Consider the following 22,038-nt stretch of genomic DNA (forward strand, 5'->3'; position numbering starts at 1 on the left):
CTGGGTTCGGTGCCACACAAGACGCAGGCATGGACTTTGGAGTGGAACACTCATTGGACTTTACAAAGTGCAAACCGGCTGTGTGTGTGCACTGCACCGGGCAAGCTTGGAGGGCTTCCTAGAGACAACGGCCAGGGCTCGCAGGCGGGGCAGTTGTGCCCCAGATGCCTGAGTACGGGAGGCGGGGCCATCCTGCGTGACAGCCACTACCTCTTCATCCATTGGCCGTGGACCCACAGTAGAGGTCTGGGCGTGGCTGGGTGCCTTGGCGCCATGAAGCCGGCAGAGCGGGCCAAAGTCCTGCGCATGCGCAGAATGCCGTGACCAACCGCGAGGCTCCGGGAAGTTCTCAGAGCCGGAAGCTGCCTGCGGCTCGGCTTCTCTAGCTGCTGCTGGGGGTGTGCAGCTCAAGGCTTTCGACCTTGCGTACCCGGCGCAGCTGAGCCTGCTGAGGACCAGGGCAGCATGGCGAGTGAGGCGGGCTCCCGGGAGGAAGGGGCTTCCGCCGAACCCTGGATAAAGGTAGGTGTGGGAAAGGGCCCTGGGGAGGGAGGGGCCGGTAGGCCTCTTGGGGAGCAGCCGCCAGAGGCCAGTAATGGCGTGGGGTGTGCGACCCTGGCAGAGTTGGGTGGGACGCCCGAGGAGGCCTCCGGGACCGGGGTTGAAGCTGTGCAGGAAAGCGAGGCCTTGGCAGAGAGGGAGGCGGCGGCGACCGGGCAGGAGGTGGCACCAGTTTTGTTTGAGGCAGTGGAGGTGGTGGAGGTCGCTGTGGAGGAGGAAAGAGGAGAAACCGGAAGAGGCGTGTGAGGAAGGAAAAGTCGAGGACCAGGAGGATAAAGAGCAGGAAGACGTGGTGCTGTGCTTGTGGATGTAATGGCGGTGGCGGAGGTCGTTGAGTGGCAGGAGGAGCAGGAAGAGAAGGGGAAATCCGAAGAGGGACAAGGGGAGAGAGAAGTCGAGGAGCAGGAGGATGTGGTGCTTGTGTTGGTGGATGTTATTCAGGAGGTGGAGGCAGTTGAGCAGGACGAGGAGAAGGAGGAGCAGGAGCAGTGGAAGGGGGAGTGGGCGCAGCACGTGATGGACGGTGAGAGGGTGGTGTAGGAGCCTGACAGGGAAGAGGAGGAGGAGGAATTTGAGGAAAAAGTTCAGGAAGAAGACCTGGGGGAGGAAACTCTGATGCAACTTGTAGAGCCTGAGGAGAAGCTTGAATAGAAGACCCCGACACAGACTCTGTGGAGCCCCATGTTGTCCTTATCCCCTCTGTAGTCACTGGAGGCCCTTCAGTTAGAGTTGGAGCCCGTGAACAACCAAGCCAGGAGGGCCTTTGCTCGTTTGAGGCAGAACCTGGTGCAGAGACGCAGGACTCATCTCGGTCACCGAAGGGCCATCATCCAGGGCATCCCTGGCTTCTGGGCCAAAGCCGTATCCTTTTGAATCTCGCTTTGTACTGACCAGTAGGAGCATGGGCAAGGGTAATAGCAATCGATCCACGGGACAGCTCAACATGAGAATATACAGGCTTTTCTGGCCGGTTGCTCAGTTGTTTAGAGAATGGAACTGATAGCACCAAGGACCAGTGTTCCATTCCTGTACTGGAAAACATCTACTTGGGGGTTGTGGGGGAAGGTACAGACTGAGGGAAGACAGAGCTGCAGCCACACTCGTGCAAATACAAATACTTATGGCACAGAGACACTAACTGGGGCGGAGAATTAGAAGTCATTCTGGATCAGTGTCGTGAATAGCACAAAGGAGTTCTCATGTAGAAAAAGTGTTTGAAGGACAGGCTTTGCTGACAATAATGCTGTAGGAAAGTGTATGAATTCCCACCCTAGTCAGTAAGAGCTGATAAAGTGCATACTTAGATACAAGCAGATTCACTTTTGCCCCTAGTACATCAGGGACACATAGAGCTCAGCATCCCTCAGAAAGGAGCCCCTCCCTGTGTCAACGTGGACAGTCTCCCATTTAAGGCCATGCAAGGCACCCATTGCCTTGAGTGTGTCTCATGAAAGGCAGGGAGGGCACGGTGCATAAGGTGTGGGAGACACAATGTGTGAGGTGTGGGAGACCCCTGCGCAACACACTCTCCTAGCTGGTTATACATGCTCAGTTGCTTCTAGCGCCTACTTCCGTAGCATGGAAAGGCTCCTTGACCTGAGGCAGATTGTGAACCACCCCGAGATGTTGGCCATGATCAGCGATGAAGATGAAGACTTGCTTAGCTACATGATCGACTTGGAGGTCAGAACTAGTGAGACTGAGGCTGGAAGGTTGAGCGGGGAAGGATAAGAGAAGCAATACTTTCAGGCAAACAGAAAAGGGTAGGTGACCTGAAGAGAAATTTTAACCTTCTCCACTTTGTCATGACAGGTGGAGGAAATCAGGCATCCCATTCACTGCTGCAAGATCATGTTGTTCTTTCGGAACAACCCGTACTTCCGGAATAAAGTGATTATTAAGGAATATCTCATTAATGTCACCGGTAGGAGGTGGATCCCAGGATGGGTAGTGAAGGTGTTGGGTTTATCATCGTCAGCATGCTCCAACCCCTTCCTGTATACTTTTCTTCCCTGCAGGATACAGGGCATCTCATTCCACTCCAGTTCAGTGGTATCAGGATTATGAACATGAGGCTTATAGCCGCAGGCACCACAACAGCAGTGTTAACTTCTTCAACTGGTTTTCTGACCACAACTTTGCAGGATCTAACAGGATCGCTGAGGTAGGGCCTCACTGCGAAAATTCAGAAATGACCAGGGAGGGTTCCCAGCCTTCTTGGGAATGGTGTCTGAACCCTGAGCGGTCCTGTCCTGGTTCCCCTAACAGATCATCTGTAAAGACCTATGGCTCAATCCCCTGCGGTACCACATGAGGATGCAGGTGCCTGGACAGGGAACCGAGAGGGCAGGTGAGCAGCTCAGGAAGTAGGGGCTGAAATGCATGTTTTTAGGTACCTGGACACTCATTTCACAAGTGTAGAAATTGAAAGACAGGGAATGACACAAACCAGGTCACCCAGGGCATCAAGATGAAACAGGAACGTTGGAGAAACTGCACTGCAAAACAAGTTATAGCTGGGGAAGCTTAAGCCCACTGCACTATAGTCAGTGTCCGGAGTCGTTTGGACAGAAGCAAAGCTCAATCCTTTACTTCTCTGAACTTAATTCCATGACAGCCAACCCCACCCTCAGTCATTTCTCCACCCCCTTAAATTTTGGCTCATCAAATGTTCCTCCTTTCACCCTTTCCACAAAAGGCTATGAATATTTGTACAGTCTCATTCCTTTCTCTCATCAATTTTCCATTTTGGTAATCAGTGTCTTTTAATTTTCTTTTAATTATCGCCTTAGCTTATTCTACTCATACAGAGAACACTGGCAGTGGGGCAGATGTTACGGAGAGCAATTTCTAACACATGGTAAGGGGAAATTGAAGAGGTCACAAACGGGGAAGGGCTAGTTTTTCCTGGGCAGGACTTTGCATAATTAAAGCAATTTTTAACATTTTTCAGAGAAAATGAGTTTTTATGTGTGTTTGTGTGTTTTAGAGTATTCCAAGTTTTTGAGTTGAATATCTCGGAGCATCAGACTTTACCTAAAAAAGCAGAACTTCTAAAAAGTGACTTCAGATACAGTGTTCTCATGCTCAGGATTGAAAGAAAAGCCGGTCAGGTGATGAAAAATGCAGACAGCAAGACACTTGGATAAAATCGGATTGGTGTGAAGGAGAAATAAACACCATCAAACATATGTGTCTCTGTGTGTGTGCTTGTGTACCAGAGTGGGGTGAGATTCTACATAGGTCAAATCCATGTGGGATTTTTAATTCTCTGTCCAGGAACTGTCAGTCTGTGGAGGATATGGGCTTATAAAGTTGTAGAGAGCAGATACACCAAGGTTTGGGATTCCGTCTGAGGACTTTTTTTATTCCTTCCCCACAGAGCAGGGGGTTGTGGAGAAAGAAGAAAGGAATGAGAAACAGTTTAGTTTGACACTTCTTGTTTTTCCCAGGAATGTGAGGGTAGTTCAAGGAAAGGACCTAGTGATTACAGAAGTAAGATAATCAGGGTGAAATTTTCTTGCACAGGGCTCCTCCAAATATCCTCTCTTGTGCGTTAAGAGAATTCAAGGTGGAAATATTAAAGTTCGTTTCTCTTCTGAACCAAATGTCATCCTTAGGTAGATGAATGCACAGTGCTTTGCTGGGACAATCAACCTGTCAGGGCCAGGCTTCCCAGCAACATTTTAAGAAATGGGAATATATGGTATATGAAGGGACTGTGGGAAAGGACACAAAGGGATGAGGGAAGGCAGTGAAGGTGTGGCTTTGTTTCTGGCAAAGGTGACTAAGTGAAAAGATAAACTTTTGGGAAAAAGCGGGTCTCCTTGTAGTTGTATGTGAGTCCCGTTGTTTTTCCAGGTGACTGAGTTTGGGCAAAAAATATAAACAGAGCAGGGAGGTGGAGTGGTTAAATATACAACTGCTAGACTTTCACCCATGTGCTGTCTGTCCCTAGATGATCCTAGATGTAGACATTATTCTTAATATTCCTATTTTCAGATGGTCTAAGCTTTTACCCAAGACCCTGTGTATTAGGTGAAGATCCCAAAATGTAAATAGGTAAGCCATTATGAGTACATTCCTTTCTTGTTATACTCCAGTGAGAATGTTGTCTTAGTAAATGATACCCCACACCGTATTAGGAACCCAGAAACCTTTCATTTTCTGTGGTGTTTTCAGCATGTTGTGCATAAGGTTAACATAAAAGGAAAGAACGGGACAGGCTTTCTAAGCAACTTGGTCCATCTTGATCCAAACAGCAGGAAACTTTTCCGGTGCCATGTGCTGCTACCTATCTTCCATTGTGCTTGTAAAAGAGAGCAGTTCCAGAAGCCCTGCATGAGAGCAGGTCAGCAGATTTCTGTGTGCCCTTTTCTGAGTATTTAGCTGCAAGTTTAGGGGTCTTACTTAGTGTTTAATGAATGGAGAAAAGGTTAGGAAAGGGTTCTCGAAATACTTATCTCCCGCTAGCCCTTGGTTGCCAGTTTTAACTGTAGCTGCTCTTGGAGTGAAATGTGAGGAGAACTTCCATGGAGGGTCTAGCAAAACCGTAGCTGTCTACTGTTGACTAAACTGCGATTGCCTAGTGGCTTGGTCATGTCCACCCAAGAGAATGCAGCTTCCTGAGTTTCGTCCTTGACTCATAGGTGTAATTCAGTCATATTACTGCTTTCACATGGTCCCGCTGTTTTGGGGTTACCAAAAGAAGTGTGAAATTGTACATTTTCCCTAATGCTTCCTTCCATGGAGTATCAGTGCATGTGGGCCTCATAATCACATGATTAATTTGTGAGCATTCTGACTTGATATCTCTAAACCACATTTGTTTTTCCTGATATCAGTGTCTTGGTATTCTCTGTTTAAAATTCAAATTGAGTGTCTGCATTTCACCAGGTGTCTTTCTCATTCTGTGTGTGAGTGTGTGTCTCTTCCTCTGACTCTGCCTATACTTTTATCATCTGATATCATTTATCCTTGCTGATGTAAACTGAACACTCACATCTCTACAGTGGTTTCAATATTTTCATCTCTTTGCTTTGCTGTCTGCCACTGTTACCGTTTGTTCATTCATTCATATATAGTTTGTGTCTGAGTCTGTCTCCAAGTGAATTTGGCTGTTTTCTCCATTTCTCTGATTCTGCCTATACATTTATCATCTGATATCATTTATCCTTGCTGACGTAAACTGAACACTCACATCTCTACAGTGGTTTCAATATTTTCATCTCTTTGCTTTGCTGTCTGCCACTGTTACCGTTTGTTCATTCATTCATATATAGTTTGTGTCTGAGTCTGTCTCCAAGTGAATTTGGCTGTTTTCTCCATTTCTCTGATTCTGCCTATACTTTTATCATCTGATATCATTTATCCTTGCTGATGTAAACTGAACACTCACATCTCTACAGTGGTTTCAATATTTTCATCTCTTTGCTTTGCTATCTGCCACTGTTACCGTTTGTTCATTCATTCATATATAGTTTGTGTCTGAGCCTGTCTCCAAGTGAATTTGGCTGTTTTCTCCATTTCTGCATCAAATCCGTCTATCTCTTCTAACTGAGATTATCTGTGAGTTATTTTTGTGAGTCACGGAAATGCTTTACTTATAGGCATAACTAACCTTGTTACATATTTAGAAACAGGGATAGCTTGTGCACTCACTGAAGTTAACGAGGAGCATAAATCCCACTTGGATCACATAAGAGAGGCTTTCGGAAAAGTCAGTAACAACTATGCCTCCTAGTTCTGCCCCCTTTACCCCTCGCCCCCAGAAGAGAATGAACGCTTTGAAGGGAATGTGTCAGGTCGTTTTCAAGGGCGGGGGGGAATCTTGGGTTTACTTGTCAGGTTTACTTGTAAGTGTTCTGTAAACACAGTGCAGTGGTGAATGGAGTTGATGGTCACAGCCCCTCCAGTTTTTAACTGGATTATTCCTTTAAAAACCTTAATCTATGCACAATTTCTTTATGATTTGTTTGTTCTAAGCTATTTATGTATGGGTTTGTCATTGCATGAGAAGTTGTCAAAAAATCTCTATTCTCGTTGACCTCCTGCAGAGAAGTGAGAGGGGGACATAAACTAAACAGGGCATTCAGAAAGGGCAGGTAACAGTGTGAGCCTATTCTGCCTACAGGGTCTGGGTGTTGAAGAAATGTGAGGGCTTCAGGAAGAGATAATTTGGTCTAAAGGCTTCTAAGCCAAAGAACATTCTATCTGAACTTTCATGTCTTCTCAAGAATTTTGGGAGTTCGAGCAATTATTCTTCGAAATGTTTTTTTGTTTGTTTGTTTGTTTGTTTGTTTGTTTGTTTTCCTGCCCTTTTCTCTTTAGCCTCTCTTCTGGGACTGTCATTCTGGGCTTCGACTGTTCCTCAAAACTCACTGGGGCTTGACCTCCATTGTAACAGTGCTAAGAGAGTGGGAAGTACTATTATAATATTTGCAAGATAGGGTCTTTGAGGAGGGATTGGATTGTGAGTACTATGCCCTTGTCCGTGAAGTAATGAGTTATCATGGGTGTGGTTCTGACAACTTTAGAAGGAAAGCAAGTGAGCAGGTTAGCTCTCTTGCTCACCCATTCTCTCCCTGTGACAGCCTGCATTGCTGTGGAGTCACCACCAAGAAGAAGGCCTTCACCGGATATGTTTTCTGGACCTTGGACTTCCCAGCCTCCAGAACTGTAAGAAACATGTTTTGTTTCTTTATAAATCACTCAGTTTCAGGTTTTCTGTTATCGGCAACAGAAGTGGATTAATACAATTGGCTTGCTTTATGGGGATCACACAGTCTCCTAGGCTGTGTTTATTTTTTTCTTTCTTCTCTCTTTATGCTCGTCATACAGGATCATTTCAAGTGAACTAACTAAGTTTTCTGATTTTTTCTTCTGCATGCTCAAACCTTCATTTGAAACCTCTAGTGAAGGTGTCAATTCACATGTTATGGTTTTCGAGCTGTTGATTTCTATCTCCTTATTGAGAATCTCTATTTGGTTAGACATTGTTCCCTTGGTTTCTTTTATTTCTTTGTGCATCATTCCCTTTACCTCTTGGACATATGTATGACAGTTGTTTTGGGTGATTTAAAGACTGTCTAATAAGTTCATTGACTGGGAGTCCCCACCCACCATTTTTTAAATTATCATCATCATCATCATCATCATCATCATCATCATCATCATCATCATCATCATCATTACTATTTTCCCGTGAATGGGAAGTGCTTTCATGTTTCTTTGCATGCTTTGAAAAGTTTTCCCGTTTGTTAGGTTTTTGTTTTGTTTTGTTTTTGAAACCTGGAATTTATGATTATTGCAATGTAGTAATTTTGGAGAACACGTTATTCTCCCTCACCATGGTTTATTTCTGATCATTATAGTCGATTTTTTAAACTTACTTTTCAAAACTGTTTTGAGTAGACCATACTTGTCGTGTGCAATCACTGATGTCTCTGTTCCATTAAGCAGTAATTTGGGAGACATTTCTTTATGTGCCCAGAACAAAATGTAAGACAGGACAAATAAAAAAAATGCTGTCTTGTTCTTTTCAGATTGGCTCAGAATTTTGTTACACCGTCAAAACTATACGAGCAGTTTACATCTGCTCAAGTCTTCTCTTGTGGATTACCTGAAGCCTAAAGATGAGCCTGAGAGAAAAGCTTGCTGTATTAGTCTGTTTTTGTTGCTTATAAAAAAATACCTGAACTGGGTGATTTATAAAGAAAATGAAATTTATTGCGAAAGTTTCTGAGGCTGGGAAGTCCAAAGTCCATCTTGTGGTGGCAACAGTGACCCAGGGGTCTCACGCTGCAAGATGGTGGAAGCTGAGAGAGAGAGAGAGCAGAGAGACAGACTCTCCTCTTCTTTTAAAGTCCTCAGAACCACGTCACTCACCACCATTTTTAAACCATTCACTACTGCATGGTGCTATAATCCAATCACCCCTTCAGGGATCCACCCAGAGCGGCCAGTCCCTGAGGTTTGGGGTGGATTGTCCCCAAGGCGGGAAAGACCAGGTCCCGCCTTACCACCCGAGCCTAGGACTGAGGGGAGCCTGTGACTGACAGGCTTGGCTCCTCCCTACTCTCCGCCCCTTTATGTCCTTCTGATCGCTCATTGGCGGGAGCGTTTGGGTCACAACTCTGATAGGTGGTTTGGTGGTACCGGTGGCTGCGTGGCCGTTTCAACCAGAGAGGATCCCAGCGGGCGCCAGTCAGGGTGGGCAGCGGGGCAGGAGAAAGCCAGGGAGACTGACAGGAACTCGGGAAGTCTTTGCCGTGCAGTAAGAAACCCTTGTAAACCTTTAGCCCGAGACCTTCAAATTTCAGCCTGGGAAACCCCAGATCCCCTGATCCCCAAGAGACCTCGAATCCGCTAACCTGGACCGACCTCAAACCCCCTCGGCCTGAAACCCCGATGCACCTCAGCTTCAGACACCTCAAATCTACCGTTCACCCACAGGAACGCCAAATCCTCTAATGCTTAGAGCCCAAACACCCTAAGCCTGAGTAATCACAATTCCCCTCAGCCTGGGAAACGCTAAATACCGCAGCCACAGAGAGACTGAATTTCCCCGAGCTCAGAGATCCTACTCAGCCTGGAAACGTCCTTCTGCTTCAAAGACCCCCAAATAACGTCAGTGTCAGAGAGCCTAATGCCCCCTAATGAGAGACCCCAAATCTCCTTAGCCTGAAAGACCCCGAGTTTCCTCAGCCTCAAAAATGCAAAATCCTCTCATCCTCAGGGACCCCAAACTCCATTTACCTGATGAATCCCAAAGCCTCTCGACCTGAGTATCCCAAATCTCTTCAGCACGAAAGACCCAAAATCTTGTCCTGAAAAACCCCAAATACTATCAGCCTGAGATACCCCAAATCCCCTCAACCCCAAAACCCCCAGAACCTCAGCCTGAGAGACCCCAAATCTCATTGGCCTTGGAGACCCGCAATCTCCTCAGCCTGTGGGATTGCTGCTCCTTAGAGATCCAGACTGCTTTACTCCCACAGTTTTCCAGAATCTCCAGTTGAAGATCCCAGAAGCTTCCTATGAGAAATGTTCATTTCCTCTCAGTGGAGCTGGTGAGTCTGACCCGAGTCCCATCAGTCAGGGGGCCTCAAAGTCTCCATGGGCCTCCCCCAGCCCTCACATCTCAGGACTCCCCTCGAAGATACCTGAGCCTTGACCCTCAGGCACCTTTGCCACCCTTCCTCAGACGCGTCAAGATGCAGGGGAACTGAAACAGTACAGCTTATGTTAGGTGGTCTGTCATGGCCAGCAGAGACCCTCCCCCTATCCCATCGATAGCCCTCAGACCTCCCCAACATCCTCCAGTTCTTGCAAGGTCTCCACATCTTCCTGGTCTGGACAACATGGCCAAGTGGAGAAGACAGAGCCTGGCTGTGCATAATGGTCTGGGCTGTGGCCTCCTCTCAGCACCATCTCTTTCCACAGGAACGTTGGCCTTGTAGCTGGGAGACTCAAGGGTTCTTCCCAACCTTGGAGTTGGAGCAGGTAGTTGCCAGCCTGTCCCAGCACCGAGAGCCCCAACAGGTCCCGGGAGGAGACCCCTGAGGGAGATGCAGGGAGTACAGGGCAGAAGCCCAAGGTGAGAGGTGGGGGAAGTCAAGCTGGGCTCCAAGCAGGATCTGTAAGAAGGATGGAGAGGGGAATCGAGTGACAGGAGCTGGTGTCTGGGGGGCCACAGACCCATGGCCTGCAACTCTGTGTGACCCTGGCTGTGAATGTGCGTGGAGTGGGGACAATTTGTCCCGTCTGGGACATGGGAGAGAAGAGGACACTGGAATCAAACTCTCTGTGTTGGGGAGAGCTAGAAAAATGCTGTGTCCTCTCAAACAGGACACAATCTGGGGAGGGCGGGAACAAATATCTTTATCCTTGTTTCACAGAGACCACCCCAAGGCCCCAGGCTGTGTTCTGCTTGTTATGATTACAAGGTAGAAGAAAAGGCCCCACTCGGTGTTGTGATGTATACAGTAAATCACTGATGAACTATGTTATTTTCTCTAGGCTAAAGATGCTTTCAAAGGCATTTCGATATACTTCTCCAAGGAAGAAGGGGCAGAGATGGGAGAATCGAAGAAAATTTGCTATAAGAATGTGAAAAGGAACTATAATGAACTGATTAACATAGGTTACTCCAAGTGCTGGCTGCAGACCAGCCTGGGAAATAGAAAACAGGTCTTCTGTCCCTGTATTATTATGGCTCTCTCTTAGGTGGCTGCATCTGCCCACAGTTCCCTTCTGTATGGAGACAAATCTGGAGGGGAAATTTTGTTCTTTTTATTTGTCAGGGTATGGCTGAGTGCCGGCACTAGTCATGCAGAGCTCACATCTTGACCTTGTTCAAGACTCTCCCAGCCCATGCTGAGCCACACTGGCTTTGTGGTGCTTTCCATTGCCACCACCCTTTGTTCCTCCTCCCACCTCTTCCCTTTTAGGACAAAGATTTGGCTTCTTTCTAGAGCCCCTCGAACAGCTTTCATGTGTCACTGGAGGCAGGCCAAACTCCATGTGGATGACACTGAGGATTCCGATGAAGAATGGATACCTAGGCAGAAAGGTGAGGGGCCAGGAGGAATTAGAAGTGACCTCCTGAAACCAGCCTGGGTTGATGTCTCGGCTTTATCTTAGGAGTTAACAAAGGAGAACATGTTCTCTCAAAAACAAATGTTCAACAAACAAGCAAGATGCGAAAGAGTATATACAGTAAGAGGCTGTTCATATAAAGGTTTTAAACGTGTAAAATGATTACATATTTTATTTACAGATACAGTAATAAGTGCTAAAAGTATAAAAACCTGAATGTGAGTAAGAAATACCAAACTCAGAAGTTATCATCACAAGAGAAGGAGGAAGGGCTGGCAGGTGGCTTCACTATGTCATAGTTACCTTTTTTGTTTGTTTTATTTTTACTTTTGAATTTTGAAATAAAAAGTAGAAATAAAAACATCTCAATCAGCTGTGGCAGAATGTTGAAATGGGACTGCATGGTGGTGGATTTATCTTTTCCAGCATTATTCTCTGTACTTTTCTATACGTTTAAAGTTTACCATTCTTTAAAGTCATAAAGAAAGACTGGTTTTGCTAAACATTGTTAATTAATTAGTGGGCAATTTAACTAAACCTTAATTGAACTGTAAATCCACCAAAGAGCTTTCTAACCCTAATCTCATAATAGTGCAGAGATTGGATCAAGTGTCTTAGAAGAAGAAATGACTAACCCCACGGTTTGTCACACATCATTATCTGGATTCAGTTAAATCCCCATCTTAGTCAATTTATTGTTTCTTATTGTGGTAAGAAATCACATAACATAAACTCACCCTCCTAACAGTTTTTGAGTGTTTCATATTATTAGCTATATACACACTGATGTGCAAGAAACTGCTAGAACTTTTTCATCTTGCATGACTATAAAACTATACCCATTGAACAACAACACCCCATTTCCTCCTGCCCCAGCTCTTGGCAACAATTCTACTTTGTTTCTATGAATTTGATTACTTTAGATACCTCAAATAATGAACCATGCCATATTTGGCTTATTGTGACTGGCTTATTTAACTTAGTAAAATGTCTTCAGGAATTATCCATGTGGCAGCATATGGCAGGGTTTCTTTATTTTTTAAGGCTAAATAATATTCCATTGTATTTCTATACCACATTTTCCTTATCCATTCATTTTTTAATGGATATTTAGGTTACTTCCACCTCTTGGGGGGAATCTCTCTCTTCCTCTTCTTATAAAAAGCACTAATCCCATCATAAGGACCCCACCCTCATGAACTCATCTAGCCCTAGTTACTTCCCGAAAGCTCCATCTCCAAATATTATCACACCAGGAAGTAGGGTTTCAAAATATGAATTTTGGAGGAAAAAAACCCAGTCATAGCACCCACTCTTTTAACTGAGTTTTTTTCTTGCTGAGTTGTAGGAATTCTTTATATATTCTAGATATTAACCCCTCATTAGATATATGGTTTGTAAATATTTTCTTCCAGTCTGTAGGTTGCCTTTTCACTCCTTGATTGTTTCCTTTGGTGCTCAGAAGTTTTTAAGTTTTACATACTTCTCTTTGTCTATTTTTGCTTTTGTCACTTATGCTTTGGTGTCATTTCCAAGAAATCATGGCCAAACTCAATTTCTTGAAGCTTTCCCCCATGTCTCCTTCTTGAAGTTTTATACTTTTGGGTGTCACATGAAGGCCTTTAATCTATTTCGATGTAATTTTTGTATGTAGTGTAACATAGGGTCAATCTTCATTCTTTTGCATATGGTGATCGAGTTTTCCCAATACCATCTCTTGAAGAGACTGTCCTTCCCTCCATTGTGTGGTTTTCTTCAGCGTTTTTTCATGAAAGTCAAGTCAATATATATATATTTTTTTAAATAAATGTAATAGAAACCTTGTCAACACAAGATGAAGCACAGATGAGGTTTTGTTTTGTTTTGTTTGTTTTTTGGTGGGTGACCAGTTACTTCAGTTGGTTAGAGTGTGGTGTTAACACCAAGATCCAGAGCTCTATTTTTAAAAAACATTTTAAGAAAATTAGCAGTGCCTCCAATAGAAGCAAAGGTCTTCATGGTACTTCAGAAACCATTTTCAAATCACCCTTGGATAATACTTGGAATTGTCACTCTCTAGTTCAGAATTCTCTGTCCCTAATGAGAATCTTCTGAGCTTGGAAATATTTACCAATCAAAACACTGATTTCTCATCACCTTTTGGTCAATCCTCCTTGGGTGGTCTTCAGAGTGGAACAGAGTAAACACCAGAAGGTGAATACCTGAAAAATCCTATTGACACAACAATCTTCCTCATGTAAGATCCAAACACAGGTAAGAGAAGGAGAATGTGCACAGTATCGTAGGACTGCTGCCTCCCTTTTCTGATCTCTTTAGCACAATGTCGGACATCATCCTTTTAAGAGTTAATAAGAAGAGCAATGATAATCACTACTGCTTGTTTTATTTTTGCAATATTTCAGACTTTATTTTAAGCATTTTACGTGAATAAACTCACTCAAACCTTACAACAACCCTATGAAGTTGGTACTATAAGCATAACCATTTTGTGGATGAGAAAACTGAAGTACAGAAATGTTAGATTATGCCTGACATTACAGTCAGTAGTGGTTCAGTCTAATCCAATACTCCTTCTTTCCCTAAAGTACTTAAGAGCTGATTAAAACTTTCTTCTTTTGTAAAGTTCATGCTGCCTTACTCATACACCTTTACATTATTCATCTGACTGATTATTTCAACCTGATTCTTCTCTGATGTGCTAAGTGAGATATACGCTAAGACAGTCTGAGGGGAGCTTGGCAATATACAGTCAATTTACATTGTGCCTGGTCCCAGATGAAGACGGAGATAGTTCCTACTCTCTCATAAGGGACCCATTCGGATGTGAGAAGACTGCTCCTAGCCCTGAGAAGTTTGAAGTTTGATTGAGAAACAACAGATAGGAGAATGACTTAGCACTTCATGTATATTACACTATTCAGTAGAAATGTATCCTGGTACTGATTTTAAATGCTCATCCCTGTAGGAAGAAGTTAACTGCTCCTTCCTCTGGGCCCGAACTAGGCAAATCTCATGCTGTTTGTAATCATTTGTATAGCCTGCCACCTCTGTATTACGAGCTCTTTGAGAGCCTGGTCCATACCTGATTATTCTCAGGAGTCCCAGGCCCAACTCAGAGCCCTTGATGACCCCCTCAGTGTTTTCTGAATAATTCCAAATTTTTCAAATTAAAATAGAGGTAACAGGGTCAGAGAGTGCTGAAGATAATATCTTTGAATTAGATTTTGACTGTAGAGATGGTTGAGGAGGAAAATTGATGTCAAGACTATAAGAGAAATTGTTAATCTCAAAACACTTTGGTGAGCGTTATTACATTTCATGTTCACTGTACCATTAAGAATTAGCATGTATGCCAATTTATGGATCGGGAAAGTGAATAGAATTAGCTGGTAGTACACCCTTACTTAGGCAGAATTGGTACAGGAACTAGTTAATTCAATTTCAAAGTTAAATATCCCTTCCAGGATATGGCAGTTTGCAGCTCTTAGCATCACTCTCTTAGTTGTCTAGATAACCTTTATGCCAACTGTTTCTTCTCTTCCCAACCTCACTGTTCATTCTCCAGATGTGTTTTGTACCCTCTGTGCTTTCCTACCTTTCTCCTTCTGTCAAATGTCTCCTAGTTCATAGAAGATCCCCTCTTTTTCCCTATAAGCCCCTACCTCCTTCTTTCACAGACCTTGTTGAGTCTCCAGGTAGTCTTCCAGATTATTCTCCCTCCCTCGCTCTCATGTATATATAGAAAGTTGAAGCAAAAGAACCTTAAGACTGTCCTGCCCACACAGGCCTTTCCCTTTCTCTCTGGTATTCAGTCACTCCAAGTTTTTCCAGGGATTGTTGACCCATTAACCAAAGTCATGCATGTGAAAACAGGTTGCAAGCCCTAAGGAACGAAAGAAATGTATGTTGTCTTTTAATATGTGATTCTAACATTAAAGGGAATATCCAGATCACTGTTAAATAATGAATCTATTTTGAAGAAATTGTCAGGAACAACAGATTTACTGAACACAAGGGACTCAGAGAAGGCCCGGAAACGAGTGTCCCCTCCTGCAGAAGCAAGTACCTCCGTACAGCATTCTAGAGAAAAATTGGGTAAGAGAAAATAATTTGGGGACTTTAGTCCCTCTAGGTCCTTTAGAAAGGTTGATGAATATGGTCTAGATATGTGGCGTAGACTTTCGATAGGCCTGTGCTTAAGCTGGACTAAGCTGAGACCAGAAGTTAGATGCTGTATTGAATAACATGTAAGAACAAACACTAACTCTGAAGTCACACACTTGTTATAATCCACGTAGAATCATTTGGACCTTGGGAAGACATTATAAATTCTCTGAGCTCATTAATGCTAATCTGTAAAATGAAGATAAAGACCAATGGCTCATATATTGTTTGAAAGCACTAAAATAAATATACATTCAAGGTGTCCAATAAATCCATCTGTGATAATAGAGACCACATTTTCTTATTGTATATCCCTGCCCTTGTTCAATGCCTAATATGTAATGCACCTTCAACAAATATTTTATGTATAAATAAATGCATGAATTAACGGTTTGTTACTAGAAAGTTTCGGAAGTTAATCCTGATCCTGGGAATCCAGAAACTAAAATTGAATTATGCATCTGTAGTCAGTGTGGGTGTAGAGTCTTAGTCTCTCTGAAATAATAGTTAAGAGGTAGTGAAGGGGTGGCGAGCCAGAGTATGTAGAAGGATAGACAATAATTTGATGGTAGGAGATTTCACATTTTCTGACGATACAGGGACAAACACTCCAGACTCCTAACTTCACTCACTTACTCTTCTCCAATGTAGAACTCAAGAGAAAGGAGATTGAAATGAAGATGTGTAGCCTGCGAGAAAGGGTCATGCATACAAAGAGGTCTGTGAACCTCAGGATGATGACTACCTGTGTAAGTGACTCTTTTGGCCCACTCATGGAGAAGGCTATGTCCCGGTACAATAATTTTATCTTGTTGTTTGAACCCAAATCATTCCTTTACTCTGGTGGCTTGGAGTACAGGATTGAGGCTGAATTATGTAAATGCTGGGCTCTTTCTGAAGCTCTTTATATCCAGGAACACGCACTATACTTTTCCTAATCCCTGCTGCTCTTGCCTTCAGATTGTGAGAAATGCCAGGACTACTTCATCGACAGCTGACTGGCTTATAGACCCCCTACATTTGTAAAGGACAGTGCAGTGGACAAGGGGCATCCCAACCACTCAGCCCTCACTTTGCCCCCTGGGCTGAGAATTGGGCCGTCGGGCATCCCCGAGGCCGGGCTTGGAGTATGGAATGAGGCATCCGATCTGCCGTTGGGTCAGCACTTTGGCCCCTATGAGAGCCAGATCACAGAAGATGAAGAGGCAGTCAACAGTGGCTACTCCTGGATGGTGAGAAGGGCCTACCTTAACCCCGTCTTCTGGCTTCCTATATCCCTTCTGTGCCTTTGGTGGGACATCACCTTCTACATGCTAGAACATGGATAGTGACAACATGGTTAGATCTGTGTACTTAGTGGTCTTTGCATGAACCTGGAACTCCTATTTAAAGGTCAGTGGGTGAGTGGGAGAAAAGTGGCACAGAGACAGAAAAAGTGCATTCTCCCTATGGTGCCTCAGCTCTGACGGGACAAATCAACTCAGATGTGTAGATGATGCTGAGGAGTACACAGCATGTGTCACCATTGGCGGCTGAATCCATGCAGGCTCAAATGCATGGATGACAGTAGAATAAAATAATTCTGATTATTACCTGCCCATCAAACCCAAAAATGACTAACTTATTTTTCTGAAACTCAGATCACCAAGGGGAGAAACTGCTATGAGTATGTGGATGGAAAGGACAAATCTCGGGCCAACTGGATGAGGTAAGGCCAATAGGTTTCGGGTTCCAGCAGGGACACTCATCTCTCTCAAGCTCGGCTTCTTTCCTCCTCAGCATGCCTCCCTCGATGGTTTTTACACTCTCTGCTCCCCTTACAATGTTCTTTCTTATTATGAACATCCAGGAAAAAAGAGGTAAAGTAAAAACATTACCATTTTTTAATCAAAAAACTAAATCTCTATGATAGACAAAATTGGGGCACCAGGATAAACCCTGAGGAGCCTAGATTCATTGGGGATGCTGGATTCACACTTTAATTTATCTAATCAGCATTTATTAAGCATTTGCTGTACTCTAGTTTAGAAAATGGAGTACATCTCATGAATAGATCACACAACCCATGCCCTTGTGAAGGACTATTGCAAGCATAAATGAAACATTTGATTATAGTAGAAGTACACAAGGCCAAGACAATGTAAAACAAGGGACCTTTAATCTGTGAGGACAGGAATTCTTCCCAGCTTCAGTGAAATTAAAACCTGAAGCCTGAGAAGTGAGCTGCAGGGTGGTCATGGACCTCTGTGCTGCATGGACCAGCCCCTTTCCATGAAGGTTCTTGTTTTATTAGAGGATAAGAATAGGGATATGCTGTTATTATTGTGTATTATCATGCAAGGCCAAAGGAACATCTAAGTTTCTATGGGAACCCAGGGAGGCAGGTGAATGGCACCTGGGTAAACTATGGGAGATTAGAAAAAGGTCTTTCAAAAGAAGATAGACTTGGGGTGATTATAGAATGATGTGAGCTAATCTAGAAGCAGAGTACATGATTGATTAAACACCAAATTCTGTGGTATAAGTAGAAATCGATTGAGAGTTTAGAGAAGTGAGAAGTCAGTGTTTTATGGCCAATCATGGTGGAGGTAAGTCTGTAATTGGGCTTTGAAGAATGGTTAAGTAGGCAAGGGGGGAAAAGCATTCCAGGCAGGATGAGCACCATAAGCAGGACTTGGAGAAAGAGGCTTAGGTATGAACAGCAGGTTCCTGGAGGAGGGTAACGGCATGGCCAGTCACAGCATGGGGGCCTTGACCATCTGGTGACAAGTCCAACACGGCCCTGGCAGGTAGTGGAGACTCACTGCCTGTTATTTTCTGTCCCTTTGTCTGCCTCAACCCCAGGTATGTGAACTGTGCCCGGGATGATGAGGAGCAGAACCTGGTGGCCTTTCAATACCACGGTCAGATCTTCTATTGAAATTGCCAGGTCATCAGGCCAGGCTGTGAACTGCTGGTCTGGTACGGGGATGAATATGGCCAGGAGCTGGGTATCAAGTGGGACAGCAAGTGGAAGAAAGAGCTCACGGCAGGGAGAGGTGGGCACCACTATTATTCTTTAAATAGAATAGAAGAGAAAGAATTCTCCTTGGGAATTTTCATGGTACAACTGTTAAGTAGAGTAAAATGCAGTCTGAAGTCAGAAAAATTTCAAATCAGGTGTTTCTGAAATTAAGGCTTTGTTTTATATGCATTTGACTTTTAGGGACAATTTATATTTTAAACTTTTTGTTCTCATTTTATTTTTTTAACTACTTTATATGCAAAATATATAATAACATATAGTCCTGACAGGCTTAGAGACAAAGAACAAGTTCTCAAGCACCTACCGGCTGTTTCAACAAGGCAGTTTCTTCTGGCTCTTTTAATTATTTCTTAATTTCTTCCGTATTTCTAAATAACATACATATGTTGTTTTTCATTCATTCATTATTTCAATTAGTTGTCATGTGAATTCTTACTCTGTGCCAGACAATGTTTGAGGAACAGGAAATATGGATAGAACAAGATGATCAGAATAAGTGCTATTGAGCAGCTGACATGTGAGTTAGGGAAACACGCAGACACACACAGGCATGTGCATAAAATGAGATAGTCATTCATGCTTTCAAGAAAACTAAGCCAGAAAAGTGCCTAGAGATCATCATGAGGGGAGGGAGGGTATGGCAGGGAACATGAGGGAAGGTTCCTCTCAGGACATAACATTTGAGAGGTTCAGAGTTGTGCTCAAATGTCTCCAGGCAGAAGGAGCAGCTCGTGCAACAGCTCTGAGGCGGGAGAGAGTGAGGGTGTTTGAGGAATGGCTGAGACCACCCAGGTGAAGGAAGCAGAGAAGAGAGCAGAGGTCAGAGAGATACACAGAAGCCAGGACATGTAGTGCCCATGATTCCTGCCAAGACACTGGGGATTTTCCTGAGATGGAAACAATTGTGGACTTTGAGTTAATTTTCAGAAAATAATCTGCAGTGTGTAATCCCCTCAGACGCCACATCAGTCTCCAGGTAAGAGAGGATGGTGGGTTGGATAAAGATGGGAGTCAGGAGGAAAGAAGTCTGATTAGGGATACAATTGAAACAGAACTTCCTATTAAATTTGAAATGTGTTAAGACTGAATGAAATACCTCAAGTAGGAATACTTGATGTGTCACCCAAGGAAGAACATATTTTTATTTTATGATTTGTGGACACTGAGATGGAAGCAATCCATAATCTAGTTTAGGCAGCAGGAACCAGAGTCCTTTACTCAAGGGGGCCTGGACCACTCTGAATCCCACTTCCTGATGGAGAACCAGGTACACAAGAGTCCTCAATTAGATGTCTTTGACTGGGGAGACTCAAACTCAGGTGTACTTACACATGCTCTTTAACTCTACACTGCCTTCTACATTTGTGCATCTCCAGACGAAGTGGTTCCTGACTTACTAGATCCTTTTCCCCTCATAAGAAAAGTCACTAAGGATGAGTCCATCCATAATAGCCCCTTTTCGTGTTGCTATAACACAATACCTGAGACTGGATAATTTATAAAGAACAGAGTTTTATTTAGCTTATGATTCTGGGACAGCTGCACCTGGCATGAGCCTCAGGCTGCTTCTACTCATGGTGGAAAGTGGTAGGCAGCTGGCGGGTACAAGCAGCAAGAGGAAGCAAGAGAAAGAGATGGGGGAGGTGCTAGGGTCTTTTAAACAACCAGCCCTCATGGGAACTAATAGAGTGAGAACTCACTCACTACTGCCACCTTCCGGGGAGAACAGTAATTCATTCATGAGGGATCTGCCCCCATGATTCAAACAGCTCCCAACACTGCCATATTGGGGATCAGATTTTCACATGAGTTTTGGGGGGACAACACATCCAAACTCTATCACCATCTATGTAATGCAGAGTTATTATTTCTCAGTAGAATAAAATAGCTGCAGATGCTCTATCAGGAAAAGTACCCAGAGATTAGGGAGAGAAGAGGATATGATATGACCTAGAAGATAATTGTAGTGTGTGTGGGGGGGAAGTCACTGCAGTTCCTTCTGTACAAAGACTGAAGCTGCCTCTGATGCTATTGAAGGTCCCTGGTTTGGCTGATCCATAGACAAGGCCTTTGATGTGGGCTTTCTAGATTTCTGAGGAAGATGTAGTAAACAAAAACAGAATGAAAAATAGACTGTAAAGGAATGCTCGGTGGGAGACAGCTTGTATTAACACATGAGGAATGATTAGTGGAGCAGGCCTTACCATACAACAAAGCAGATGGCCCAGTTGTCTACACCTCCCCTGACCAAAACCTTCTTCTTTCAGTGGAACCAAAGCCAGAGATCCACCCTTGTTCTTCATGCCCTCTGGCCTTCTCCAGTCAGAAATTCCTCAGGCAACATGTGGAACACAATCACTCCTCTCCAACCTTCCCAGAGACATCTGCAAGAGAACATCTCCAGCCAGGAGATCTCTGTGCAGTGGGTCAGAATCAGGAGCAGCAACATCCTGATCCACACAGCTGGAATGATGAGGCCGAAGGTCAAGAGGCCAAAGAAAGGTCCAACCCTTATATAAGAGGACAAGGCACAGGAGGATTTCAAGCACATTTTCCAGCCCGCCCAAAGGCCAAATGGGGAGTTCTAGGGAGAGTGAGATGGAAGAAGAGTCCAGAACAGGCCAGAAGGTGAATCCAGAGAACACAGGCAAGTTATCTGTGGGGGTAAGAATCTCAAGAATTGCAAAAGTCAAGTGTGGAGAGTGTGGGAGAGGCTTCAGTAACAAGTCAGGCCTCATCTGACACCAGAGGACACACACAGGGGAGAAGCCCTATGTTTGCAGGGAGTGTGGGAGAGGCTTTGGCTGTAAGTCACACCTCATGAGACACCAGAGGACACACACAGGGGAGAAGCCCTATGTTTGCAGGAAGGGCAAGTGAGTCAGCAGTAAAACCACATCTCAACAGAGAGTGTGTGGCCACCACACACCTCCACAACCCAGCACTGAGGGAACTTCAGAGAACTTCTCTTGACCTCTCATATTCCCCAGGAGTGTAGAGACAGATGTGACCGATCAAACACACCCTCCATTTTCATGACCAGAGATGAGGCAGAAAATGTGGGAGGCAGGGGTTCCTTAAGGGTTCATGGTCTGTGGACGGGTGTGGATCCCCTCCATGTCCCACTTGGCTCCCCTCCATGTCCTTCTGGCCTCCTGTTCCAATAAACATCATCCCCATACAAAGCTACAGTGCAGGCTGTGTACCTTGTTCTCAGTCCCAAAGGTGGGAGAGTCCAGGAGGCCACGGAGAACTTGGACTCTCAGCTGGGTCTCATGGGAACCAAGCCCTGCTTAAATCACCTCCTGGGCCCAGGGAGAGAACCAGGGGAGGACATGGAGACTGAGATGGGCCAGGAGGGGCCCGCCTCCACCAGCACCCCCTTGGCCTTTCCTGTTTCCTCTGATCTCTGTAGCCTTAGAGGCAGAAGCCAGGCAGGGACGTGAGTGGGAACTCAAGAGACAAGGAAAAGGAGTCAGGAAACCAGTTCCCCGAGCCCCCAACCCCTTCTCTATGGGTCCAGTCTTAGGCTGGGTATCAGGCATCATAGCAGAGGGGGCAATTGCAGCCCCAGGATCTGGGGCATGTTTACAGAGCAGGGCTTCGGTGGTGGGGTGGGCCCAAACCCTGTAATCACAGAGCCCTCCCCAGCTGTGGGCTCTTGGTCCCTGATCCTCCAGCTCCTGGAA

The 22,038-nt window shown here is 44.6% G+C and overlaps 1 pseudogene; it reads left to right on the forward strand.

Moving 5' to 3' along the window:
• The first annotated feature begins 273 nt into the window (after nt 1-273).
• Nucleotides 274-21,229, forward strand: LOC134369078 (histone-lysine N-methyltransferase PRDM9-like; annotated as a pseudogene).
• The last annotated feature ends 809 nt before the right edge of the window (nt 21,230-22,038 follow it).

The sequence above is a fragment of the Cynocephalus volans genome, unplaced genomic scaffold (assembly GCF_027409185.1).
Source record: "Cynocephalus volans isolate mCynVol1 unplaced genomic scaffold, mCynVol1.pri scaffold_35, whole genome shotgun sequence".
Taxonomy (NCBI): Eukaryota; Metazoa; Chordata; class Mammalia; order Dermoptera; family Cynocephalidae; genus Cynocephalus; species Cynocephalus volans.